This window comes from Hemiscyllium ocellatum, chromosome 7 (genome assembly GCF_020745735.1).
Source record: "Hemiscyllium ocellatum isolate sHemOce1 chromosome 7, sHemOce1.pat.X.cur, whole genome shotgun sequence".
Taxonomy (NCBI): Eukaryota; Metazoa; Chordata; class Chondrichthyes; order Orectolobiformes; family Hemiscylliidae; genus Hemiscyllium; species Hemiscyllium ocellatum.
Genome location: NC_083407.1, coordinates 123,130,760 through 123,148,236, shown reverse-complemented (window position 1 = coordinate 123,148,236; position 17,477 = coordinate 123,130,760). Strand labels below are relative to the sequence as shown.

Genomic DNA, 17,477 nt, shown 5'->3' with positions numbered 1-17,477 from the left:
GAAGGTTGTGCGGGATGGAATCAGCGACCAGAGGAAGTGGAGGAGGCTCGTACACTCAGAAGATTTCAAAGGCAACCGGATGAGTTTCTGGATGGGAAGGGTTTAGTGGGATAGGGGCCAGATGCTGGGAAATGGGAGTTTGTTTAAAATGCATTTCCAGAGATTTCGAAGCATAAATGCTGTTCTGGGGTCAGTCCGAGGGCAATAAGCCATAAACGGTTCCCAGATCCTTCAGAACAATTCCAAACTGCGCTCCCAACATATATTGGAAACTTAGTGCACCGCCACCTCCCAAAGAAAAACCCGAAATGAGGGAAAACAAAGAACCGAACATGAACGAGCCATGAAAAGTGAAGATTCCCAAAGACAGTCTCGATTACATTAGTTTGCTCATCCGATCAACAATGCGGCATTGCTTGCAGCTCACATCTCCAGGACACAAGTGAAGGAAATTAGAGAAATTTAAGACCATATGACATTGCAATTAACTGGAATTATTTTTCCATGCACTAGAACACCAAATAATGATAACTAAAGTCACTGCAGGATTTTGTTTCACACCAGTGATGAAATCCCAATATCCGTTCGATTTCAGTGGAATAGTGAACAACACAACTTGGCCGGAACATGATGCAGCAGTGGATCTGCTTGAGGTCCGGGCTTTTCCTGTGGGAGGCGAATGCGATCACTACGGCATGGACACTGGCACATTGGAGAGGGTGCATTCTCTCAAATCGGAGATACATTTCCAATAAGCAAAGTAAGCTATCGTGTTGGAATTTTAATACTGAACATTAACACGCTGCAGTAAAACCAGTAAAGCACACAAATGGTGCGATTCGAACACAATCCTCATTAGAAATATAAACTCAACACAGCACCTCCGACCAATCGGCCACAAGACAAGCCACCCACAATCGGACATTTTCGTACACTTTCAATGGTGCGCCTGCAAAACAACAGAATCACAGTCCCGGGGAAAGAGTTCCAGATCCCTGCCCTGTTCGCGCTGCTGCTGGGATCTGCCCAGCTACAATATCAATTTTGCAGCAAATAATGATAACCCATCAAGCCACACAAAAACCATGGGAAGCTGATCTGCCTTCAGAGACTCGTTTGAGCCACAAATCTAAGGTCTGTGTGAGAGAATGGAAATTCGAATCTGATTCAACAAAGAAACCAAGAGCTGTGTGACATGACTGGGATTTCGATTCTTGCCTTGGGAAATGATTGCACCCGTTGCTCAAAACAGGGCAACTTTCACGTTTACACGGAACATGAAACACACCGGACTACAGGGAAAATGCACAAAGCCGAACAGATCGTGCAGCAGACTTACGGGATCGAAGTCTGTTTTGAAGATTAAACATCCCAAAGAATGTTCTCGAGCTGAAAAGTGAAGGTAGTATTACTATCCGAGAAGGACAGATCACATTGTGAGGAAGCACACACCTCGGGGCCAGTACGAGTTGGCGTTTTCCTTGTCTTTGACATGAACCATGCGGCTTGCTGCAGAGATGTCTACACCTGTGCATGAGCCACACGGCGGGCAGCTGAGGTGGACACCAGTGTGGGAATCGATGGGAAGCGACTCAGAAAGTTTATGAAATTCTCTCGTCTTCATTAGAGATGCAGTTTCTGTTCACGTCAATCTAAAAGGCAGTTTCAGAGTATATTAACAGATGTCAAAAGGTGATTACGCCACCCCACAACCCAGAAGACGTCAAAGAGGTGCTAACTGTATCTGAGTGCTCTGTGTTCTCGATGCTAAACGTGAGACAGTCCAAGGGCATGAGTTATAAAGTAATCTCATAACTAATAGCAGGGTAATTCCAACCTACTCTTTCAAACATGCTGCAGCCTTAGAGCACCAGCACAGACATTTTGAGAAGCTCGGCACTTTCCCACACCACAGTTAATTCCCCGGGAACCAAACACATTTTCAGTTTGCATTGAATATCAACAAGGCGGGCACGAAACCAGCATTTCAACAAGCTGTTGGAGGTGACCAGCAGAAACGGCAGCAGCTGTACACGAAACAACGCCACTGTCGAAACGGGAACCTGGACGTATCGCGATAGACGGCTCGATCACACTTTTCCGGCGTCAGCAAATGTCTCCTGCATAACAAAAGGTGCAAAGTCACACGGGGTGATTTGGAAACTCGAGCATAGGTTTAGGGTGAGTGGTCTGAAATTGACAAAGGACCTGAGGCACATTTCCCACACACAAGAGTGTGCGTGTAAGGAATGAGCTACCAGAGGAAGTGCAGGAGGCTATTGCACTCAGAAAATTGCAATGGTAATCGGATGAGTTTCTGGATAGGATGGGTTTAGAGGGATTGAGGCCAAATGCTGGGGGATGGGACTTCTTTAATTTTGGTGATGTGGTGAGCATGGATGAGATACACCGAAGTATCTGTGTCCACGCGGTGTACCCCAATAACGTTGTGTTGCTTACACCGGTTTTTAAGGATTACTTTTCAGCGGAACTTGCTGTCGCAGTCTGTAGCACAATCATTTAGTCTGTTCGACTGCACACGGGAAAGGTAGTATTGTTAAACACTGCTGAAACGAACGTCTTCCTTATTTTTGCTCCGACTGACCATGCTTCGTGAAATTTTCCCAGATCCTCCATTAACCTCCACTGAGGACTGGCTCAGAGGGAGACTTCTGGAGCCTTCAGTGAGAGGCTGGTGAATCGAAAGCATTCTCAGAGATTTTCCTTAACACAGTGGTATTTTGTTACTTTGACAGTAAGAACTGCTTTTGCTCACATCGTCTTCACATCAGTCTCTTGCTTCAGTAAACACCCTAATACAGCGTACATTGCTTGCATTCCAACACAGAAATGCGTCGTATTCTCTCTGGGATAATCTGAATTGACAATGTCATTCTTTGAATGGAGAAATATATCAGGGAGTTGTCAGTGCAGCGGCGATATATTGGGCTTGTAATCTTTGGTGACTGGAACGTGGCAGCTGCTGTTATTTAAATTCGATGAATAAAATCTGAAAAATAAACCCAATCTCAGGAACAGAGACAATAACTTTAGTTTACTGAACACTCATTCTTTCATGTCCCTTCGAACCATAACGTGTCCTGTCAATATGTGACTCCAGACCCACAACAACGTGATTCACCCATGAATGCCCTCTGACTCAGTTCAAGGTGAATTTAGAATGAACAACAAATGCTCTTCAGACCAATGATGACAACATTCCATGGGAGAATAAGGAAGAATCAAAATAGTTGAACAACGGGGAAAATGGGAATAGTGCGTGTGGACTGGAATTCAACTGATTGTCAAACTTAATCGACACAAGGATACCCGCAGCGCCAAGAAGTCAGGGCCATGGGGTGAGTGCAGCAAGGGATTCAATTACCCTCTAACGCATCTCATTCATGTCCCGCACCCCTATCCATTAACCCCACACCTCCAAACACAACAACGGCAGAAAATGGAGAGAGGAAGGTCCTCATCTTCCATTCCACCCACCACTGCATAAATCACATCATCCGCCGACATTTTTGCCACCTCTAAATTGACCACACCACCAGGGATATATTTCCCTCCCCAAACCTATCCGCTTTCATCAAAGACCTTTCCCTCCGTGACTCCCTAATCAAGTCCACAACCTCCAATGGGCGTCAATTCCCTCATGGCACCTTCCTCTGCCACCGCAGGAAATGCAAAATCTGCGCCCACATTACCCCCTCACCTCTGTCTAAGGCTCAATTGGAGCCTTCCACATCCATCAAAGGTTGTCCTGCAGTTCCACACATGTCATTTGTTGTATCTGCTATGAATCTATAGAGGAGATGTGGTCTCTGCTAAATTGGGGAGACCGGATGTCTTCTGACAGAGCACTTCAGAGAAGATATCCAAGACTACTGCAAGAATCAACTCCACTGTCCCATGGTCAAAGATTTCAACTCCCCCTCTCACTCTCCCGAGGACAGGCAGGTCCTGGCCTATCTCCGTCATCAATCCCTTACCACCCAACGCCTGGGGGAAGAACACCACATCTTCTTCCTCGGGACCCTTCAACCCCATGGCATCAATGTGGACTTCCTCAGTTTCGTCAAGCCCACTCCCTCATCTTACTCCAGTTCTAACCTTCCAGCTCAGCACCGTCCTCCTGAACTGTCCCACCTGTGTATCTTCATTCCCACCTATCCGCTCCATCCTCCGCTCTGATATATCCCCTTCGCACCCTCCTCCATCCACCTACTGCACCCTCAGCTACCTTCTCCCAAGATCCAACCCCCTCCCATTTATCTCTCTATCCCATGTGCTCCCAGTCTCATTCCTGGTGAAGGACTTTTGTCTGAAACATTGATTTTTCCTCAGCTGATGACGGACCTGCTGTGCTTCCCCAGCATCACTTTCAACTTGAGGGGTATCAGTTTATTGAGAGGATTTTTGGATATTATCTATTGCTGACCAGAGGCTGTGACTGACAGTAGAACTTTAGCAATCACCAGTTTAGGGCGCAGCTGAAGGACTGAGCCCAAGTCTGGTCACCGCATAAATCAACATTTACTAAATTTAAGATAAAAGATGGGGGGCTGAAGTATGAAACTTTGCCCAACAAGACTGCTTCACCACTCAATGAGTTTATCACTGATTCATTTCCAAGTCAGGGTGCTATGGGCCTTGGAGGGGAACTTGCAAATGGTGGTGTTTCATTGCATCTTCCAACCTTGTCCTTATAGTCAGTATAGCTGTTGAGCGTGGAAGGTTCTGTCAAAAATGCCCGAATGACTTACTCCAGTGCATCGTGTATTTGGTGCACTCTGCTGCAATTGTGCCTCAGCGGTGAAGTGAATAAATATTCAGGTAATAAATAGGGTACAATCAAGTGACTGCAGTGTCGTGGATGGTGTCCAGTCCCTTAAGTATTATTGAAGTTACACCCATCAAGACAAATGGACAGAGTTCTGTACCACATCCCATTTGTGCCTTGCAAACGGTGTAGGATTCACGGCGCAATGAGTTGAGTTTATAATCAAAAACTGTCTACTAACGGACATGTGTTTGCTCTCAAAATATTTATATAACCAGTCTCAATCCGTTTTACATACTTGCTCCGTGGACGATTACACAGGGGAAATGGGTGACATTAAAGCTATTGAATATCAATACGGTATGATCAGATTCTCATTTGTCAAATTTATCGTTACTGCATTTCGTCCTTGTGTGGACCAATCTGATTCCAGTCGCTGTCTGATTTCAAGTTCCACTGCCCTTCTGTGCTTGAAATTTCAACCGTTGCCTCACAGAAATTTCTCCAGCTGCCTTAATAATATGTAAGGACGCTGCAGGGGACAGCAGGGATTTACAAACACGTTGTCAACACTGGAGAATATGGAGGTTCGTGGAATGATTGGTTCGGCTGGGATTATTCTCCTTGAAACAGAGGAGGCGGAGGGGAGCTCTATAATCACATATTAACATTTATAAACGTCCAATATTCATGGGATCTGGACAGGGTAGATATGGGCAGGTGGTTTACCCTCTGGTATGAGGAGCACCATAGGACATGAACTCAGAATTAGTTATTGCCAATTTAATTCAGAAATTAGGAGTAATTTCTGTGCTCAGGGGCCAGTGAATTGATGGAACTCCTTATCGAAACTGCTGTTGAGGCTGAGTTGTTGTGTATTTTCAAACTGTGCCAGACAGATATTTAATCAGAAAGATGATGAAGCTTTGTCGAGGTAATGCAGGAAAATGGAGTAGAGGATTATCAGATCAGCCATGAGTTCGTTGAATGGTGAAGCAGAATCGATGGACTGAATGGTCGACTTCCAATCCTCGAGTAAAAAATGAGGTCTGCAGATGCTGGAGATCACAGCTGAAAATGTGTTGCTGGTTAAAGCACAGCAGGTTAGGCAGCATCTCAGGAATAGGAAATTCGACGTTTCGAGCATAAGCCGGAATTTCCTATTCCTGAGATGCTGCCTAACCTGCTGTGCTTTAACCAACAACACATTTTCAGCAGACTTCCAATCCTACATAATTTTGTCGAACGTATTATTTTATTGATAAGTTTAGAATTCTGAGGTGATGGGATGAAGTGATAGAAAAGTTTTCTCAAACTGATCAGATGGGTCAGGAACTCGGCTCATAAGCTTGTGAACAAGAAATATGCCATGGCCTGTAGACAACAAATGACACTGAGTACACCACAGATGGGTAGGTGCAGAAGCTGTGATTGCTAAAGAAAATTGGTGGATCTAATACTGTTGGCAACTTGGTGATCATGCTAGATAATGGATCGCAGTGTGATTCACACAGCAACAGTTTGTGAAAGAATGAAAGGTTTGTTTCATTGGAGAAGTATTCTGTTGCTCCAATTACAATTGATTATTTGAAATATTGCTCAGACCTTTGTGTGGAGTGTTACACCAAAATACTCATTTACAATCCCATTGGATAATCTATTGCTCTCGATCTCTCCTTATTTGTTTCTCTGTCAGGCGAAGTAAATTTAGAGAAAGTCGAGAGGGAATGAAAGGAGGAAAGAAATGTTGCACTCCTTTTCATTATCCCAATTTAACTTACAACAGAATAAAATTGCTTCATTTCGACCTGGTTGAGGTTTCGATTTATCACAAATCTCCGGTGCAATGAAGGGCAAGAGCAAGATTCCCCATCCAATGTATACTAAAGATACGAGGCACAAAGGAAATCCACAGCTTCGTTTGATAGAAGTAACAGCCAGAGTAGGATTCACATCCATACATGCACAATGTAAGACCAACCCGTCGGCTTAGCCTCTGGGTCACTTCAGCCCATTGCAAAGGGGCTCACATTTGATCACATCAGGATTACATATGGTGCACCGAGGGGATAAGAAATTCCCTGAGATGAATCGAATGCACACCATTACGTTTCTGCTTTCAACGGAATAATAATACCAGCAAAATCCAAGGAATTGACCTCGTCCTTGGAAGGAATACCTGTCCTTGATTCATTCCGCGTCGGAACTGTCTCAGAATGAACCAGCAAACATGAAATTCCTGTCACATTCACACGCACATTTAGTCTTGATGCATAATTTCTTCAGATAGTTTCTCTCTCACATGAAGAAGTATATATGGAGAGAGAAGTGAAGGTGATGTTTTAGCTCGATGGGCTTTCTCATATGGCTGAACCTGAACTGGGTAAAATTCCCGGAAATGCTTTTTGTTCATTTCATTTTATTAATTTTGCTGCAACCTCACTCTGTTCATTGCAATGATCGGAAGTGAAATGGATTTATAACATTGGGACTTTTAATATTGTATTCCATTTTGCTCCGAATTTATTTCAGCTTAAATAAAATATTGGTGAGAAAAACAGAAGGTTAAACTACAAAACAAGATGCCAGTTTTGATGCTCAGTTACTTTGGCAGATTTTCGTGGTATCAAATGAACCCAACATCATGGCGATTTTTCTCCCATCTTTAAGTCATGGGATTAAAGCAGGAAATCGATCTCCAAGAGACGGATCACTCCCTATTCATTATGGAATATCTTTCCTTTACAATATACAAAATCTGCTCAGTTCCATTTATAATGCTTCATGTGGAATATTAACGGAAGTGTTTCAAAACTCTGAGTTTTTGCTGAATCTTAATCAGCTGCATACGTTTCTGAGCTATCTTTACATCTAAAGTCGTCCAAATTAGACATTGTTTCCTCGCACCTTCCACTCCCCACAATCTACTTTTACACTCTTACCTGGCCACAGGTTGTCTCTCTCCTGGTGAAACTCACTGCTTCTGTGTCTCTAAATGTGCCTTTCCAAATATTTTGGAAGCGGATTCTCTGAGTGACAGAAATTCAGCTCCCATTATTTCTTTGTCCGACATCGATGGTTTTGAAAGCCTGACGTTCAGAAAATTACGAACTTGAAAGAGTGAATTTAATACCTATTTACTCTATCCAAACCTCAATTGCTGTTCAAAATTTCCATTCGGTTTTCCTTGGTTCAGCTTCAAATTTCCCATCACACAAATAAATAAAATCCCATCCCCAGTAAACGCCACCAGCATCGTCTCTAATGTCTTAGCAGCCCAGTAAGCGCTGGCAGTGTCCACTCTGATAGAATCACATATTCCCTACAATACAGAAAGTACAGTTCAGCCAGTCGCGTCTGTAGGGACACTCTGAACAGAACCTCAACCAGACCTAGTTACCGTCTCTATCCCCACAAGCCTCTGGCTTGTGATTTCAAACTAACCCACTGGAATAAAATCTGGCATCGTGTGACTGCTGACCTTATCACTGTGTTACCCATGGGTAATTCACTTAACTTACTGAATTCACTCTCTGGACACATCAGCGCAATTTAACATGGCCAATCCACCTAACCTACAGACGTAACAGCAATGCGAACCACTGAGCAAATGTACCATCACATTGAACACTATCTGTATCATTTACACACTGGTAACTCAGCCGAGTGAAAGCAAGCTGCGCCCTCAAACCGAGCACAATGCATCCAAACGTGGTTCTACGCTGTACAACATCACTAGTTCTGCTGGAAATGTTTCTGCGCTCAGATCTGAATGGGTTTACTCTGTTTTTCTTCCTCAGATTCCTGCTTTAAATAAACATATCAGTCAGGAACAACTCTATATCATGGTTTTCATTCCAACACAAACACAATGTGCAGTTTGCAGAAGTTACGTGTTTGCACTTTCACTGACACTCTCTCTCCCCAGGAGATGCAGTCCTTCCCCGCGCTGATTCAGACAGCACTGTCCTTTCTGTCACATATCAAATCGAGAATGGAAGGCCAGGCATGAATAACCTTCACTGGGGAACAGAGCCACAGGTTTAAAACCTTTACGATGCCCCCAGCGGAGAATTGAACCCTGTGACAGGAGGGGACACTGACCACGATACTGTGGAGGACAACAACATTGAAGGAAGCCCTTCAGCCTGTTGCGGCCGCACTTGTCCGACACAACTGCTCAACAACCTGAATAAAGTTTTCCATTGTTCAGCCCATAGTCTTTTATGTTTTGGCATCGCAAATTAACGTCTCAGTTTTTTTTTCAGGTTGGAAGGGTTTCCACTTCTCTGACGCTTTCAGCACATCTACTCAAAAATTTCTGCCTTTTCCCGAAATCGCTTGGCCCCAGTGTTCCATCCATCCATCAATAACAAACGCTTCTTTCAGTCTATCCTATCCATATCCCTCACTATTTTGTACATCTCATTCATGTCTTCTCCAATCTGCTCTGCTCGGTGACAAACAACCCCAGTCTGTCCAACCTTTCCTCATAACTGAAACTGTTCAGCCCAGACAATATCCCATTCAATCTCTCCTGCAACGATCCCAGTGCCATCACATCATTACTATACTGTGAATTGCCGAACTGCACACAGTAATCTAGCGAGAGCTAAATTAACTTTTTTCCTATTCTGTTACAGAATGAGGGCGGCGCTGTCTCGGCAGTATTGATTGCGATCCCTAATTGCACAGCGGGTAGTCGAGACTCAACCGCATTGCAGTGAGTCTGGAGTCACATCGAGGCCTGACCAGGTAAGAATAGCAGGTTCCTTCCTCAAAGCACGTCAGTGAACACGATGGTTTTGTTTTTTCAACAATTGGCCATGTATTTATAAGTGTTATTAGATTCGTAATTCCAGATATGTATTGTATCCCAATTCTAACATGGTTGGAGTCAAACCCGGGTCCCTGGTCCATTTGCTTGGTATCTGAGTAAACGGTCCAGTGGTAACAGTGCTCGGCCATTGCGGAAAACCCATGAAACTGATCTGTCTGAAAGAAGTCGCTTTTCCTCGATATTGTCCTGTATCATTTTCCTGAGCTTGACCGCCCATAATCGCAAGTCCATATCAGTAAAAGCTGCTACCTGAGGACTCGCCTCACAACAGCCGTAACCAAATGGATCAACTGATCTGCAGGTCCCGATGGTGGGGTTGGGGCACGTTCACCCAGCAACGGTGACCGCAGCAGCACAGACTGAATGGTATCAATGTGAGAGACTGTGTTCGATTCCGCAGTGCCTTAATGAAATAGGAAATGACTCCACAACCACGTGATGAAAGACCAGCGCTCTGAAAACTAGTGCTCAGTCAAATCTGTTAGACTCTAACCTGGTGTTTTGTGGTTTTTAACTTTTTACACCATAGTCCAACACCGGCATCTCTAAATTAATGTAAGGGGGCTGTGGGATGAAACGTTCAGTTAGTGATCGTAGGAGGAGTGAAATCTCTGAGAGCGGGTGGATTTGAATTCTGACATATGAAATACAGAGATGTGAGCGAGCAGAATTTGAAGGGAAAAGATCATCACCTTGGAAAAAATTACCTTATTCAAACAACTGATTTATTTGTGTTTCCCAAGGGCTGGAGCAGATAGAGCAATTACTGCCGTGACTCGGATTCGAACCGAGGTTGCTGCGGCCACAACGCAGAGTACTAACCACTATACGATCACGGCATTCCACAGATGAGTGGGCTAACAGAGTGCAATAAGTACAGTCTCATAGGACATATTAGGCAGCGCACCAAATGCACAACATCAGTGCTAAGCGAACAGTGGCAGATATGTGGGAACTCAGAATGGGCTGACCGTTTAATGTCGGTTCCCCCAGAAGCTGTGGTGATTCCATCATTAATATGCTGTTGGCTGAGATAAGTAGATTTCTCCAAAACATCAAAAACTCCGGGGACAGTGCAGGTGTTGTTGAAATGTATGCTTCAATAGCAATGCAGTTTAACATTGGCTACTTCACCAGTTTCCCCACACAAGGCAGGAACCACTGCTGCCACATAGTCCCAACTCCCAGCCACAGAATCAGAGGAACTGAGTGGCGCAGTTGCGAAGATGTGCGAAAAAGCTTGATCAGCCAATGGGTGGTTGGAATTTGGAATATACTGTCTGCATTGTTCAGAGCGACAGAAACCCTTACAACCTGAATAAATATTCAGATGTGAGCTTGTGATGCCAAGACATATAAGGCTGGGGGGTAAGAATTGTGAAATGTGATTCAGTTCATTAGGCAGTAGTATTTGAGAAGTGTGGCCACAATTGGTTGAAGGGCCCCCTTTTGACACTCTTGTTCTCGGTAGTATAGTAGTTAGTGTCCCCGCCTGACACAGGGCTCAATTCTCCGCTGGGGACAGTGTAAATATTTTAAAACTGTCGCCCCGTTCCCAAGTGCGGGTATTGATACCTGTCCTTCCATTCTAGATGGGGCATGTCACAGGAAGGACAGTGCTGCCTGAATAAAGGTGGGGAAGGACTGCAGCTCTCCGGAAGGCTGTGTGTCAGTGAACGGCCAAACACGTGCCTTCTGCAAACTTCACCTTGTGACTGTGTTGGAATGAAAAGTATTTGACAGACTTGTTCCGGATTGAAGTGTTTACTACAAGCAGGAAGCTGAGGAAGAAACAACGTAAACACATTCAAATATGAGTGCAGAAACATTTCCCGCAGCACGAATGAAATTGTAAAGGACAGAGTACCGTTTCGATACATTGAATTTGGGTTCATTTATTCTGATGAGGCTGTTACCAGGGTATAAAAACATTTTAAAATGATACAGCATTTACTCAGTATGATGGAACATTGTCTCAGTAATTCGCACTGGTTTTCAGAGGGAGGGTTGGGTTGATTGGCAAAGTTAAGTTGCCCTCTCGTGTCCAGGGAGTGAATTAAGTAAGTTAAGTGAATTAGCCATGGGTAATGTGGGGATAAGGTCAGAAATCACAGGACGTCAGATTATACTTCAACAGGTTTATTTGAAATCATAAGGGGGGGTGGGGGGGGGGGAGGGATTCCCCTTCTTCAGGTGAAATATATGGAAATAGGGAGGGGAGGTGGGTCTAGGTGAGATGCTCTTCAGAGAGTCGACACCGGCCTGATTGACTGAAATGCTCTTTCTGCACTGTAGGATTCTGTGATTCCATGAATTGATAATGATGGGGTTTACTAGGGTGTAAAGCCATTAGAGAATATGCTGATGGGGGTGTACTGAAGATGATATTTTATTCACTTGTCTTCTTGGAAAACTGAGAACAGTTATCCTTTAACCAAGGAAGACTTAATGGTTTTTTTTGCAGGTTATGAAATGTTTGGTCAGAGTAAATAGGTGGAAAATTCCATCTTTCAAGTAAGTAACCATCTAGATATCAGGTGTTCAATACCTTTAATCAAACCTTTGAAGGAGAAAGAAATGATGAGAACAGAATCGCTGTCACTCCGAGAGTCTGGTTTTCAAAATATTTGGAAAGGCACATTTGTTGACATGCAAGGAATAAATTTCACAAGGAGAGACACAGCGTGTGGGTAGGTAAAGGTGTAGGGATGGGGTGTAGTCGGTCGGAAGTTGTGGGGAAACAATGTCTAAGTTAGTTGACTTCAAATGTAAAGAAATTCTTTTAGTGTGTGCAGCTGAATAAGATTCGGTTCCAAAAGTCTGCATTTTGAAAGATTTGGCATTATATTCCACCTAAAGCATTGTAAATTGAACTGAGTGGATTTTTATTTGTTGTGAAGGGAAGATGTTACATAATGAATAGGAAGTGACCAGTTGCTTGGAGAACGACTTCCTGCTTTCATCACATGCGTTCAGGATGTGAGAACAAACACCATGATGTTTGGTCCATTTAGTACTCAGTGAAATTTGCCAAAGCAACGAGCAACAAAACTGGTGGGTTTTCTTTTGCACTTTAACCCTCTGTTTTTCTAAGCAGTATTTTCCTTAAGCTGAAATAAAGTCAGAGCAAATTTGAATACAACATTAATCGTTCCAATGAGATATATCTAATTCACTTCTGATTATTAATGAACATTGTGAGGTTTCAGCAAAATTAAAATGAAACGAACAAATCATGAGTTCTTGCGATTTAATCCAATTCAGGTTCAGCCAAATGAGAAAGGCCATTGAGCGACATCATCGCCTTTATTTCCCTCTCCATGGCTGCTTCTTCACGTGAGAGAGAAAGTGACGGAAGAAATTATGAGTCAAATGTAGGTGTAAATATGACGGAAACTTCTTGTCCTGTTTCATTCTGACTCAGGTCTGACTCAGAATCAATGACAGTTATTCATTCTGACCAGCATGACTATTTATTGGAATATGCTGTTATTATAATTCTAGTGAAAGCAGAAACACAGTAGTGTGGATTCGATTCCACTCTGGAACTTTCTCATCTATGACTTTTACCACATGTAACCTGATGGGGTCACATGTCACCCCACTACAAAATGTGCAGAGGAGCCCCAGAGGTTATGTTGGTGGGTTATTATACCGCTGTGCTCCACATTCATAGGTTCGAGTCACACTCTTGTTGCTAACTTGCCGCACCGCTTTAGCAGCTTTTCTTTCCACCTCACACTCTGGTATACACTGGATCAAAAATCTTGTTCTTGCCCTTCACTGCACGGGAGATTCCCAAATAATCGACAGCACATTAAAGTCGAAATGAAGAGTGGGAGCAGTCATTCTATTCAATTGTAGATGAAATTGGTGTAATGAGAAGGAACGCATTTTTCTTTCCGCCCTCCATTCCATCTTGTCTTTCGATGAATTTACATCGAAAGAAAGAGAAAAAAATAACAAGAGGTTGGGGTGACAAGTTTATCGAGTGGGATTGTTCATGAGTATTTTAACCTAACGCTTCACACAAAGATCTGATCAATATTTCAAACAGTCACTCGGAATTGGAACCGCAGAAAATGTCTCCAATGAAACAAACATTTCATTCTTTCACAAATTCCTGCTGTGTGTGAATCATACAACGATCCAACATCCAGCGTGATTACTGACTTGCCAACTGTATAAGATATAGCAATTTCCTTCAGCAATCACAGCTTCTGTACACAGCCAGCTGTGCTGTGCTCAGTTTCATTTGTTGCCCCCAGGTCACAGCACATTTCTTCGTCCTGAGTTTATGAGTCTTGTTCCTGATCTGCCGGATCTGTTTATTAAACCTTTACTGTCACGTCATCCCATCCCCTCACAATTCTGAACTTATGAATAAAATAAGGCGTTAGACCAAATGTTAAACCAAGTGGAAGTACTCTATTCAGCCCAAGGAGTCTGCTCAACCATTCAACAAACTCATGGTTGATCTGATTTGGAGATGCCGGTGTTGGACTGGAGTGTACAAAGTTAAAAATCACACAAAACTAGGTTGTAGTCCAACAGGTTTAATTGGAAGCACACTAGCTTTCGGAGCGATGCTCCTTCATCAAGTGGTAGTCAGGTGACTATCACTTGATGAAGGAGCGTTGCTCCGAAAGCTAGTGTCCTTCCAATTAAACCTGTTGGACTACAACCTAGTTTTGTGTGATTTTTAACATAGCTGATCTGATAATCTTGAATTCCTTTCTGCTCATTTAGCTCGACAAAGTTTCATTATCTTTCTAATTAATTATCTGGCACAGTTTGAAAATACCCAATCACACAGTCTCAACAGCGGTTACTGGAAAATGTCACAGATTCTTTGACCCCTGAGCAAATAAATTACTCCTCATTCCTGAATTAAATGGGCAATATCTAATTCTGAGATTGTGTCCTCTGGTGCTCTCCTCAGAGCATAGGGCAAGCCACCTGCCCGTATCTACCCTGTCAAGATCCCACGAATATTGAAGGTTTATAATTGTGATTATGTGATTATAAAGTTCCCCTCCATCTCCTTTGTTTCAAGGATAATAATCCCAGCCGAACCAATCATTCCACAAAGTTCTACTGTATACAGAGTTAGCAACATGTTAGTAAGTCTGTGCTGTCTCTTACAGCGTCCTTACATATTATTAAGACAGGTTGAGAAATTTCGGCCGGGAAACGCGTTGAAATTTTAGGCGCAGATGGGAATTGGAACTTGAAATCAGAAAGCGATTAGAAGCGGATTGACCCACAGAAGGACCAAATACAGCGAAAATAACTGCCACGTGATAGACAGTCGAGGAATAGGGAGAGAGAACAGTTAAATGCGTGGCTACAGGGATGGTGCCGGAGGGAGGGATTCCCGTTTCTGGACAACTGGGGTTCTTTCTGGTGAAGGTGGAACCTCTATAAACAGGATGGTCTACACCTGAACCTGAGGGGCACCAGTATCCTTGGGGGAGGTTTGCTAGTGCTCTTTGGGAAGGTTTAAACTAACTCTGCAGGGGCTTGGGAATCTGGACTGTAGCTTTAGGGTACAGGACCTTGAGTGTAGGAACATGGCATCGATCACGAAGGAGGGTGCCAATAAACAGTCAAGTGGCTTGAAGTGTGTATACTTCAATGCCAGAAGCATAAGAAATAAGGTAAGTCAACTTGCAGCGTGGGTTGGTACCTGGGACTTCGATGTTGTGGCCATTACAGAGACGTGGGGAGAACAGGGACAGGAATGGCTGTTGCAAGTTCCAGGGTTTAAATGTTTTACTAGGGCCAGAGATGGGGTCAAAAGAGGGGGAGGTGTGGCATTGCTTGTCAAGGATAGTATTACAGCGGTGGAAAGGACGATGGATGAAGACTTGCCATCTGAGGTAGTTTGGGCTGAGTTTAGAAATAGGAAAGGTGAAGTCACCCTGTTAGGAGTTTTCTAAAGGCCTCCTAATAGTCCGAGAGAAGTAGGAGAAAGTATTGCGAGGATGTTTCAGGAGAAGAGTGAAAGTAGTAGGGTGGTTGTTATGGGGGACTTTAACTTCCCAGATATCGACTGGGAAAGCTATAGCTCGAGTTCGTTAGATGGGTCGGTGCTTGTCCAATGTGTGCAGCAGGGTTTCCTGACACAATGTGTAGACAGGCCAACAAGAGGTGAGGCAATACTGGATTTGGTTCCAGGTAATGAACCAGGCCAGATGTTAGACTTGGAGGTAGGTGAGCACTTCGGGGACAGTGACCATAACTCAGTGACTTTTACTCTAGTGATGGAGAGGGATAAGTGTGCACTGCAGGGCAAGAGTTATAGCTGGGGGCAGGGAAATTATGATGCTGCAAGGCATGACTTAGGATGCGTCGATTGGTATAATAGGCTTCAAGGGGAGAACACAAATGACATGTGGAGATTGTTCAAGGAACAGCTAATGGGTGTCCTTGATAAGTATGTACCAGTCAGGCAGGGAGTAAAGTGTCTTGTGAGGGAGCCGTGGTTTAATAAGGAATTGGAATCCCTTGTGAAAGGGAAGAGGGCGGCCTACGTAAAGATGAGGCGTGAAGGTTCAGTTGGGGCGATTGAGAGTTATAAGGTAGCCAGGAAGGATCTAAAGAGAGAGCTAAGAGCAGCGAGAAGGGGACATGAAAAGTCCTTAGTTGGTAGGATTAGGGAAAACCCAAGGCTTTCTATAGGTATGTCAGGAATAAAAGGATGACTAGGGTAGGTATCGGTCCAGTCAAGGATAGTAGTGAGAAGTTGTGCGTGGAGGCGGAGAAAATTGGAGAGACACTAAATCAACACTTTTCGTCAGTATTCACTCAGGAACAGGACACTGTTGCTGATGTGAATATTGAGTCACAAGTGATTAGAATGGATGACCTTGAGGTATGTAGGGAAGAGGTCTGGGGAATACTGGAAAGGGTGAAAATAGATAAGTCCCCTGGGCCTGATGGCATTTATCCTAGGATCCTCTGGGAAGCTAGGGAGGAGATAGCGGAACCATTGGCCTTGATTTTTATGTCGTCGTTGTCTACGGGAATAGTGCCAGAAGACTGGAGGATAGCGAATGTGGTCCCCTTGTTCAAGAAGGGGAGTAGGGATAACCCTAGTAACCATAGGCCAGTGAGTCTCACTTCTGTTGTGGGCAAAGTCTTAGAGAGAAATGTAAGGGATAGGATTTATGAACATCTGGATAGGAATAATGAGATCAAGGATAGTCAGCATGGTTCAGTAAAGGGTAGGTCGTGCCTCACAAACCTTATTGAGTTCTTTGAGAAGGTGACCAAGGAGGTGGACGAGGGTAAAGCAGTAGATGTGGTGTATATGGATTTTAGCAAGGCGTTCGATAAGGTTGCATGGCAGGCTAATGCAAAAACTACGGAGGTATGGCATTGAGGGTGCATTAGAGGTTTGGATTAGGAATTAGTTGGCTGGAAGGAGACAGAGGGTAGTAGTTGATGGTATAGGTTCATCTTGGAGTGCAGTTACTAGCGGTGTACCACAGGGATCTGTTTTGGGACCATTGCTGTTTGTCATTTCTATAAATGAGCTAGAGGAGGGGCTTGAAGGCTGGGTGAGCAAGTTTGCGGATGACACGAAAGTCGGTGCAGTTGTGGACAGCGAACAAGGATGTGGCAGGTTACAGCGGTATATAGATAAGTTGCAGAGCTGGGCAGAAAGGTGGCAAATGGAGTTCAATGTAGCTAAGTGTGAAGTCATTCACTTTGGTAGGAGTAACAACAAAATGGATTACTGGGCTAATGGTAGGCTACATGGTAGTGTGGATGAGCAGAGGGATCTTGGTGTCCATGTACACAGATCTCTGAAAGTTGCCACCCAGGTAAATAGTGCTGTGA

At 43.9% G+C, this 17,477-nt stretch overlaps 1 non-coding gene across 1 annotated transcript; it reads right to left on the bottom strand.

Annotated features, from left to right (window-relative positions):
• Window positions 1–10,396: 10,396 nt before the first annotated feature.
• trnah-gug (transfer RNA histidin (anticodon GUG)) lies at window positions 10,397–10,468 on the bottom strand. Its single transcript has one exon. It is a non-coding gene; the product is annotated as a tRNA-His (tRNA).
• Between the last annotated feature and the right edge of the window lie 7,009 nt (window positions 10,469–17,477).